Source organism: Asterias rubens, chromosome 6, assembly GCF_902459465.1.
Source record: "Asterias rubens chromosome 6, eAstRub1.3, whole genome shotgun sequence".
In the NCBI taxonomy this organism is placed as follows: Eukaryota; Metazoa; Echinodermata; class Asteroidea; order Forcipulatida; family Asteriidae; genus Asterias; species Asterias rubens.
In genome coordinates, this window is record NC_047067.1 from 9,212,458 (window position 1) to 9,224,676 (window position 12,219).

The following is a 12,219-nucleotide window of genomic DNA, read 5'->3' on the forward strand; positions in this document are numbered from 1 at the left end:
AGAGAGATTCGGTTTAGTGGAGATACAGAAAATCCTAATTACCAACCCCAGAGAGACACAGAGACAGTGAATTGTGTTTATTGTTAAGCCTGACTGCTCACCCTTATGACCACAATGATAAGATCGTATATAACATGGCGCTCTTATCAAATCATAACTTACGATGATCTATGGATGACAAGACGTAATATTTAATATTATTAATACTTGGCGCCGGGCATTCATGACATTCATTGGTCCAATATGGTCTTGGTTCGTGACTTGCTAATAGAAACAAAGATTGTATTGAGGATTAGAGAGCAAAACAAAAGATGATGATTCAATCTAAATGAAATGATTTTTTCGAGTTAGGACGAGTTACTCGTCCTAACGTAGGACTAGCTATACGTTTTTGATATCTCTTAGGACTAGTCCTAGGAGATATACAAATTGCATGGATAGTCCTTAGTTAGGACGAGTAACTGGTCCTAACTCGAGATAAGACTAGTCTTAACTCTTTGTGAAATCCACCCCAGGACGCGTTTGGTATCTGTTTATTGTGATGCCTAATAAAAGGCTTCCGACCTGAAGTCTTTTTTTTTATTCGAGTGAAAAGAAGCTTTTTTTTTTTAAATTACGTTACTTAACAATGTTTTATACTATCAACGTTTTATACTATCAACAGCTCTCCATTGCTTGTTGTTATTGAATATTTTTTGCTAGCAATTATATTGAGTAAATGAATATAGCATCGGGTTAAAATAGTCATCCTTGGGTTGATAGTATATTCTTATTAAAGTTGGACTGATATGTAATATATGACAAACAAATATCGCACCGGACCACTTTCTCACGGGTATACACTTTAAAAACTAAAGAGTTGGATACAACACTTGCATGAGTTCGGTGAGTGACTACCACTTTGAAAGTATTGAATCCAGCATTTTATATGTTAAATCTAGTATTTTAAATTATTCAGTCAACAATTTATGTGCTATTTTAACGTTTAAAAAGCTGATCCAACAATGTCAAGGAATATTTTTGAGAAATGTTGAAATAACACTTAAATTGTTGAATTGACTTTTTTTTTGCGTTGAATCAAATATTTAAAATGCTAGATTTAACAAAACACTGGATCCAACACTTTCAAAATGTAGTCACTCACCGAACACATGCAAGTGTTGGATTCAACTCTTTAGTTTTAAGAGTGTATCTATCTATGAACCTGCTATATAAAACAAAAATCCAAGAACTCGAAACTTCTCTTTTTTTGGTTCATTCACCTTCTTACTTTCAAGTGCGCCAATTTGATACAAAAACTGTAAATCAACTGCCTCCTTGATTTATCAAAATATCTGATATCTTTGGTTAAAATATTCATTCATAACTCCCACTCCCAGCCTGTAATAACGTGTTTATTTATTACCGTAGATGTATAACTGACAACTCATATCAAATAATCTACGAATATTCTCTTCGTATTCTAAAGCACAGTACTACCATCTGTCGCATAATTTCACTCTGCGAGTGAGTATCAGTATTCTCTGAATTTAAAGACGAGCCAATGAGCCCAGACGTCTTTACACGCTGCTTTAAAGGCACTGGACACTATTAGAAATTACTCAAAATAATTATTAGCATAAAACCTTACTCGGTAACGAGTAATGGGGAAAGGTTGGTGATTTAAAACATTGTGAGAAACGGCTCCCTCTGAAGTAATGTAGTTTTCAAGAAAGAAGTAATTTTCCACGAATTTGATTTCGAGACCTCAGATTTAGAATTTGAGGTCTCGAAATCAAGCATCTGCAAGCACACAACTTTGTGTGACAAGGGTGTTTTTCTTTCATTATTATCTCGCAACTTCGACGAATGATTGAGCTCAAATTTTCACAGGTTTGTTATTTTATGCATATGTTGATACACCAAGTTAGAAGACTGGTCTTTGACAATTACCAATAGTGTTCACTGCCTTTAAAGGCACTGGACACTGGTATTGGGAACTACTAAAAAAAACTATGAAAGAAGTTCACAAGGCTGGCAAAACAACAACATATCGAACGAATGTTTTACAAAAGGAATGACTTGTGATACAAAGTCGAACCGTGAACGAAAATTACGTGAGTATTGGCTGTGTTTTGTAGAAAATTCGTTTGATAATTATTCAAAATACTTGTTAGCATAAAAACTTGCTTCGTAACGAGCAATGGAGAGCTGCAAAAACATTGTGTGAGAAACGGCTCTCTAAAAACATAGTGTTTGAGAAAGAGGTAATTTCTCACTCAAATAATAAAATACTTTAGATCTGTATCCTTTTATTAGGCATCTGAAAGCAATTTGTTATTGTGGAACAATTGTGTTTTTCTTTTATTAATTTCTTCTTGCATGAACTTCGAAAATACTGGTCTTTGACAAGATCCGAACGTGTCCAATGCCGTTAAAGACAAGTCAATGAGCCCGGACGTCTTACATGCTGCTTTTAAAAACCCCGCTGTCGTCCATGTTTTCATATAATAAAACAAATAAATAAGGAAAATTGGAAAAATGAAAGCACCGCGCATTCCCTTCAAACTCATGAAGGCTAAATTTTAGTTCCTCATGAACGCATCGCAGAACTCACTCACTGCAAATTAAATTTTAGCGCCAAATACAACAAGAACAGGTTTTTAAATTTGCTGGGTTGGCGCGAACCCAACAAGATCAAATTGAGTGACATCTGTGAGACGAGTTTATAACATGGGGAAGATGGGCTGGTGACGTGTTTCACAGACAGTGCAAGGAACTCTGTACTAATTGTCCCAGGCCTCGTTAATCCAGTAAGCATTAAGGCGTTGTTATTAATATCCTACACCGCTGATGATGACCTACACATTCAATTTAATCATATATCCCTGACAGTGTATAGCCCCCTTTCCACTTAGCAATTTATAGCAGCGTTTATCAATTTCAATTTTTAACAGATTACTTATTCATTGCTTCTGCTTTACTGGCCACACTGTGGGCATTTCCCTGGAGGATTCGTTAGATTTGCAGACAAAGTCATGACAAAACAACAATGGCAAATTGCTGCGTTTATGCGACACTCATTGGGGGATGATCTCTCGTCTTCGGGGTAGGGATATTAATCATGATAATATTTAAACTCAATCCGAGAATGATTCGGCCGCGAGAATCTGGGCTAATTCTTCTGGCGAGGTGACGGGCAAAATGAAATGATTGAGAATGTTGACATGACAGAAAGTTAAAGAAACATTACAGAATTGCCAACAAAACAGTTGCTGACAGTGTAAGCACGTTGTGTAATCCACCATATACATAGTCTGACAAACCTGTAGAAGTTTGAGATCGATCACCTGGGTCACGAGAAAATAGTGAAAAACCGATTACAAATTTTGCATGACATCGATTAAAAGAAAGAATAAAACGCTCACTGAGCGATAGACTCCAACGGGAAAGTAGTTTTATTTATTTTTCATAAAATATGACACTTCAAACATAAATATTTCAAAGGATGTTTTCTACTACCATCATCATTAGACCGTCTAAGTTTTATGTAAATCTGTGATCTTTGACAATTTTATTTTTACCAGTGCTGTAATGTTTCTTGTGAGTAAGTCGTCTATGACGGTGTCGCATGCAGTTATGTCCTCTATGCAATACTATCCGGTGGACATTATTGCATATGCAATAATGTCTGCCGCCGGTTTTGTATATGCAATAATGTCCGCCCGGACACATTTGCATATGCAGTTGTGTCCGCCCCGTGCAAAACCGTCCTTGCAGTAAATTAATACCATTGGTCGTCGGAACACATTCGCCATTTTTTTTTACAAGCTAAGTGCATGTCATGAATGACATGGGAATTGTTCGGCCGTTGGGTATTCGCTGCAATCATAAAATACGTGAATATACATGCATGTAGGTTCAGTGCATGCACGCTCGAGCGTGCACATAATGTACAGTCATGTACATGTCCGCCGGACGGTTTTTGCATAGCCCCGGACACGATTGCACATGCAAAAGTGTCCGGAGCGGACACATGTGGACATATCAACCAGGTATAGCTGTATTGTATGCCATGATGGATTGCTATACCACTAAACACTGAGAGTAATTGAAGATGAATAGTCAATACTACCAAAGTGATTTGTATTGATATACATCTTCCAAGATCAATCTTAGCTCATGAAATCGAGCTTTGGTATATATACAGAAGTATACCCTTACAAACAAATATACTTAGGGGCCTAGGCTATACTTGACAAGAAATCTGATAATGCCCTTCAGTGATTAATAAAACCATGGTTTAAAGGCAGTGGACACTATTGGTAATTGTCAAAGACTAGCCTTCACAGTTGGTGTATCTCAACATATGCATAAAAAAACAAACCTGTGAAAATTTGAGCTCAATCGGTCATCGAACTTGCGAGATAATAATGAAAGAATAAAACACCCTTGTCACACGAAGTTGTGTGCGTTTAGATGGTTGATTTCAAGACCTCAAGTTCTAAATCTGAGGTCTCAAAATCAAATTCGTGGAAAATTGCTTCTTTCTCGAAAACTATGGCACCATCAACCTCTCCCCATTACTAGTCACCAAGAAAGGTTTTATGCTAATAATTATTTTGAGTAATTACAAATAGTGTCCACTGCCTTTAAAGTAAACCTTTGGTTTAACCATTCGATTTTTATTCCTATATAAATGTAGAAGCAACCATCAAACTACCCGTGTGAACATTGCATTTCGAAATGTGGAAGCGTTTTTGAGATTACGGCGAAAACCTGAAGCAGTTATGTCCACGCAGGAAAAACAATCGGCAATAGGAATACACAATTTGAGAAATAATGTTTTCAGAAACGTGTTTTTTGAATCCATCTCTCTAAAACAACATACCTTTGTGAAGAGAAGGTTTTCTCAAAAACGTAATACATTATCACTAGCTACAGTTCTTTTTACATAGTAAGCAAGTTTTTTTTAATGATCTATAACTTAAATTGTTTAATTTTTTATGATAAATTATTTAATGGTGTCATTAAAAATGTTTAGCATTTTACAATAACATCCAGATTTGATTGATATATAATTGTCATACTACCATTTGACAAGGAGTTCTTTTGGTGAGAACATTTTGTTTTATATCAGTTACCATGATGACTCATATGTTTGATTCCTCTTATTCATGTTCACATTAGAAATGTAAAAGACGGCCCATATATACATGAATGTTCTTGCACACCCACAGTGTACATTGCAGTCATATCATCACGTTCATGTTGCTACCAGATCGGACTTTTGACCTTTGACCTTTCCAGCTATGATTTATTTTAAGGCAGAATGACGCCATGTCTAAGTAAACGTCATAAGGCTTTACTTACAGTCAGGTTTTATGTATTGATACAACTGTTCCTTAATGTGCTCACGTCTAGCTCCATGTTTTTATGAAAACAGTTTTACTTGTCATGTGATCTGCAGAAATTTATCAATCAAAATGTGTTTAAATGATATTAACACCACAGCTGCAGGAACAGTCGCTAACGTAATACACCGTTATATTTCATTTTTGTTCTAAGATATAAATAAAAAATAAAACATTCACGGAGGTTCAAACTTAAAACTACTCCTCACTTTAAAGGCAGTAGACACTATTGGTAGTTACTCAAAATAATTTTCAGCATAAAACCTTTCTTGGTGACGAGTAATGGGGAGAGGTTGATGGTATAAAACATTGTGAGAAACGGCTCCCTCTGAAGTGACATAGTCTTCGAGAAAGAAGTCATTTTCAACAAATTTGATTTCGAGACCTCAGATTTAGAATTTGAGGTCTCGAAATCAACCATCTAAACGTACGGAACTTCGTGTGACAAGGTTTTTTTTCTTTCATTATTATCTCGCAACTTCGACGACCAATTGAGCTCGAATTTTCACAGGTTTGTTATTTTATGCATGTTGAGATACACCAAGTGAGAAGATTAGTCTTTGACAATGGGAGACTTTGAGGCGCTAGGTGGCAGCAGACTTACCAGGTAAATTTCCATTGTTTACGTAGTTCTGAGCGTGCGCACATTATCGAGAACAATGGATTTTACCTGGTAGGTCTGCTGCCACCAAGCGTCCTGAAAGTCTCCCATTACCAATAGTGTCCACTGGCTTTAAACAAACATGCTGAAAAGCCATAACAGTAAAACAACACAGATATTAACTCTGAAAGTATTTCATCTGTTTAATTCATTACAGTAATGAACGAGTGCATTAGTCACGCAAACGACTGAGTCTAGACCCAATGGTTTGTTATATTTAATTAATATTGTTACAATTGTTCGTTTACAGCGTGTTTTGGGCATCATCATGAAATAGCACAATACGAGTTCTGATTCACGCAATAGTCGGTCTAAGAAAAACAGAAAATATGCAATTTCACTTGGTTTACTTCTTACGACGTCGTGAAAGTGCATGGGAACCCTTGATAAACACGTTATAAAAAGTAAATGATTGATAGAGTGACACGACATCTGATAACTGAAAACTCTCTGAAAATAAATTGTGTTCAACCACGGCAATTCTCTAGAAAATTATTTACGTTGGAGAAAGCCAAGGACCCAACAATTTAAACACCCCTGCATCACAGTTGCTTCTTTCAACTGGTACAAAAAAACATCAAATGACGGCCATAATAATGTATAGGGCTCTCATTGCACGTACGTGCGGCCCCATAGGGCTCGGCAACATTTAGGGGCCGCACACACGTATGGCAATGCTCAATTATTTGTAGTGTTCCAAAGAAAAAAGTGAGCAAACATTAATTGACATGTTTTTGCTTGAATACTCATGCAATATTAAAACGGAGCACGTTTTCCTATACAAACTCTTTCTTTATGAATTATATAATATAGTTGCGGTTTGCACTTAACTTAATCAAAACACAAAGGCATACATTTTAAATTAACAGCAACACCACGAGTTGGGCTACATTGATAGCGTGTTATCTTGTAGGACTGCATGACGCTGCATTCATTTAGGCCTATCACAATGGTTTCAGAATTACTACAGTGCGACCCTCGGTGATGATGTAGTCAAGAAGCCTACTATTCTGTCAAGTGTCAAGTACTGCCGAGTACTAGGGTGACCGAGTAGTACTAGATTACTAGTACTTATACCATCAAGTATCAAGTACTGCCGAGTACTAGGGTGACCGAGTAGTACTAGATTACTAGTACTTATACCATCAAGTATCAAGTACTGCCGAGTACTAGGGTGACCGAGTAGTACTAGATTACTAATACTTAGACCATCAAGTATCAAGTACTGCCGAGTACTAGGGTGACCGAGTAGTACTAGATTACTAGTACTTATACCATCAAGTATCAAGTACTGCCGAGTACTAGGGTGACCGAGTAGTACAAGATTACTAATACTTAGACCATCAAGTATCAAGTACTGCCGAGTACTAGGGTGACCGAGTAGTACTAGATTACTAGTACTTATACCATCAAGTATCAAGTACTGCCGAGTACTAGGGTGACCGAGTAGTACTAGATTACTAGTACTTATACCATCAAGTATCAAGTACTGCCGAGTACTAGGGTGACCGAGTAGTACTAGATTACTAGTACTTATACCATCAAGTATCAAGTACTGCCGAGTACTAGGGTGACCGAGTAGTACTAGATTACTAGTACTTATACCATCAAGTATCAAGTACTGCCGAGTACTAGGGTGACCGAGTAGTACTAGATTACTAATACTTAGACCATCAAGTATCAAGTACTGCCGAGTACTAGGGTGACCGAGTAGTACTAGATTACTAGTACTTATACCATCAAGTATCAAGTACTGCCGAGTACTAGGGTGACCGAGTAGTACTAGATTACTAGTACTTAGACCATCAAGTATCAAGTACTGCCGAGTACTAGGGTGACCGACTAGATTACTAGTACTTATACCATCAAATATCAAGTACTGCCGAGTACTAGGGTGACCGAGTAGTACTAGATTACTAATACTTAGAACATCAAGTATCAAGTACTGCCGAGTACTAGGGTGACCGAGTAGTACTAGATTACTAGTACTTATACCATCAAGTATCAAGTACTGCCGAGTACTAGGGTGACCGAGTAGTACTAGATTACTAGTACTTATACCATCAAGTATCAAGTACTGCCGAGTACTAGGGTGACCGAGTAGTACTAGATTACTAGTACTTATACCATCAAGTATCAAGTACTGCCGAGTACTAGGGTGACCGAGTAGTACTAGATTACTAGTACTTATAACATCAAGTATCAAGTACTGCCGAGTACCAGGGTGACCGAGTTACTCGACTACTAGTACTTGGTTTGCTCTTAAACTTGTTGTTTCTAAAGCACTTGCACGGACTTGCACAAAGGTCTTGGGTTAGAGTAAGGAAATAGAATTTGTATCCTCACTTGCTTTATTCATATTTTTGAGTGCAATTTATCCCGTAGTTTTCAACGGCATCCGTCTGTTGCAATTTCTACGAAATGTTGTTCATGGAAACAAATTCGTTGAGTAAAGTTTTGATCCTTTTATGAGAAGAGTCATATGCATTATTTACCTGACAATGGTAGACTTCGATCATCGGTTAGCACCAAACGAGCACTCAAGGAAAACATGAATAGGCTTGCAAGATGAGAAATGGGGAGATGTAGAAAAACCTTTTAAGTTTTGATCTATACTGCAAAGATCTTAGCACGATTTCAATTCAGAACGAATGCCAGACAAAAAATATAAAGAAACAAATGACTGTTTTTAGGAAATACCATAATTTGGACACAGTCAAGGATATGCAGCAGTATGAGTAGTGTCACGTCTGATAAAATATAACAAGATGAAAGGATAGGAAAGCTGCTTGGTCAACTTGTCTCAGTCTCTGTACAGGGATGACTTCAAATACGAAGACTTTTTTTCAAAAGTAAATATTGCAATGTGGATACAATTTCATTAGAACTGCAATATCTGTATCTCGAATCCAGGAACGATACTTATACATCTAACGATTGAGTTTCTTTTCAATCAAATTGATGATTGGCCCAAAAAAGAAAAACTTAAGCATTGGAATTCTGTTTGTTTGGTTTTATTTAAAAGAGAACACACTCTACGTGACTATGTCGTAACCGAGATACGATGTACGGTTTACCAAGCCTAGATACGGGATTCTTCTTCTTCTTCTTCTTCTTTTGTTTGAAGGTGAACATTGAATTTAATTTGTAGTCTAGTGACTCGATGGTATCCTCGATGAGATCCCTGATTCGCTGCTCGCCTTTTGGTGGTCTGAAGTCAGAGCAGTCATGAATGATGGGATTGGCGGGCTTATTCATAACAGTGACACAGTCTCAGTCTGTAACCTCATTTTGTATAAAGGGTTGAGTTCCAATAACGGTTTTGTTTAATCAGTAAAATTTACCAACTACCCCCGCATGTATATAAATGGTACTTGATGGGTATAGTCAAGGCTGCACCTGCACGTAGGCATATAAGTCTAAATGTAACACACCAAAGCATTTGGTCGCAGGTGACAAATATAAAGATTGTGACATTTCAAGATGAAACTTAATCAGGTAATCCCGTAGAAGCACATTGATATTACGTCTGTTATCAATCCAGGCGACGGTGATGGAGTTTTGACTCTCGTTTTTATGACACGAACTATTCATGTATGGTTGGATAATTAATTGTTGCTACAGTGACTCGTCATCTTGGATCATGTAGAGCAAGTTTAGGTGTCTGTGAACTTCAAGCAGTTCATACATTTTAAAATAGTGTCGCACGTACTTCTTGATACAAGTCATAAAGGTCAGACCAAACTGTACTTTTATTGGTATGACGTAAAGTTATCTTCAATGTATAGGATAATAAAAACAACGTACGTCTAATCAATGCACTTGGGTGGATTTCATGAAGAGTTAAAGGCACTGGACTATTGGTATTTGCTCAAATAATTGTTAGCGTACAAGTTTCTTGTTAGCGATCAATGAAGAGATGTTTATAGTATAAAACATTGTGAGAAACGGCTCCCTCTAAAGTAAAGTCGTTTTCGAGACAGAAGTTTTTCTTTCTAAAATATTTAAAATTCAAGACCTCAGAACTTGATTTTGAGGTCTCGAAATCAAGCATCTGAAAGCACACGACTTCGTTGTTATCTCGCAACTTCGACGACCAATTAAGTTCAATTCTTCACAGTTTTTTTTGCATTATGTTGAGATACACCAGGTGAGAAGATTAGGCACGGGGCGGACACAACTGCATATGCAAATGTGTCCGGGCGGACACAATTGCATTATGCAGCAGCATCCGGGCGGACACGTTTGCATATGCAAAACCGTCCGGCGGACATTATTGCATATACAATATTGTCCTCCGGATAGTATTGCATAGGTGACATAATTGCATGCGACAACGGCTCCCTCTTCAGTAACGTTTATTGAAGAAGACGTAAATTTCTCACGAAAGTTTTTGAATCTGAGAAAGACTTCACGCCTGAAGCCTTTCTCTGAAAGCGCACACATTTTATATTAAAACAATGCAATAAAAACTGATCATCGAAATGCAGTAACTTTCGAGAAAATTTCAGTCGAAACGTCTTATTAAATGTTAAACTGACGTTTGAAAGGTGAACACAAATTAAAGGGATTCGGTATTAATTGTCTCATTGTAAAAAAGAACCCATTGCAGGCTGTTGTTATGCAAACTGCTCTGAAAATGTATCCGTCTGAAAAACGGGCATGTTCAAACAAATATGTAATCCAAACTTAAAGGAACACGTTGCCTTGGATCGGTCGAGTTGGTCTTTGAAAAGCGTTTGTAACCGTTTGTTATAAAATGCATGGTTAGAAAGATGTTGTAAAAGTAGATTACAATGATCCACACACATTTGCCTCGAAAATGCGTGGTTTTCCTTTTACTTTGCAAACTAACACGGTCGGCCATGGGAGTACACAATTTGACTCCCATAAATGGCAGACCCTGTTTGTCGACGAGGTAAAAGGAAAACGACGCAATTATTTCGAGTGATACTTGTGTGGATCATTAAATTCTACTTTTAAAATATCTTTCTAATCATATGCATTTTATAACAAACGGTTACAAACGCTTTTCAAAGACCAACTCGACCGATCCAAGGCAACGTGTTCCTTTAAAACCAACCCCTTGACAAAACAAGAATCTTGCTGTTTCCTCAAAAACATAATCTAATATATACTGTGTATCAAGCACTGTTTATACTCAGTACTTTCCCTAATCAAGAACAAACCTACAGGCAAAACACTCAGGTGGGATTCGAATCAACGACCTTTGCTCTGCTAGAGTGCACTGTCTTACCACTGTACCAGCCTGGTGGCTAGAGGCAATTCGTACCGTAGATTTTAAGCAGCGGGTACCACAGCAATTTAATAAATGTTAATTTTGCATCAGGGATAAAGAAGATTATTTTGTTTTTTTCTCCTTACACCCGAGTGCCTGTGGGTTGTTTCCCCCCAACGGACTCCGGGAAAGTACTAAAGTATACAGTCGTTATACACACCGTTGATGATGTTAGCGTTGGGCCTACTCCAAGTATCTATGGCCAAATAAAACAAAACATGTTTAGCGTCCCCGCCCGCTTCCTTTAAAGAAGCCGGTCTCTTTCCCCCCCCTTTTTTTAAGGAATTGTTGTTTAATATTTTATTTTTCATTAAAAAAGGGATACATTATTTTTAACGATCTCATACAACATTTTGTTTCCTTTCCTTTTTATTTATTTTATTTTTTAAGCCCAGCCGGTTGTCTTTAAAAATGTGCTGGGCGGCCATTTTGAAAAAAAGGTAGGACGTTAAACATGTTTTTATTTTGTGGCCTAATACGCCCTTGAGATTCACCGATGCGGTGTCTATACTCCTGCATTTCATGTTAAGAAAATGCTTCCCGTTCGTTATTATTCAATTTCCCGATCTTAGAATAATTTTCCGATCCGCTTCAGGAATTGTTGTCGCCATAAAGCTAAAAGATTACTGGCACATAATTAAAAGTCAACATCTGATTCTTGTTTTCCATTCTGACTGTGGGGTTGTAGCGAGCTAAATCGATAATATAATGACTGCGTACACGAACAGACAGGTTGAGTTTTTTGTATTGGAAGGGCGTTCAAGTCACACCAGATGCCCTAGGAAATCTTCGTTAGTCTCGTTCACCCACCCTTCAACCGATATACATTTATCTTTCTGCCTCCATCTTGGTCATGTTCCTCGTAT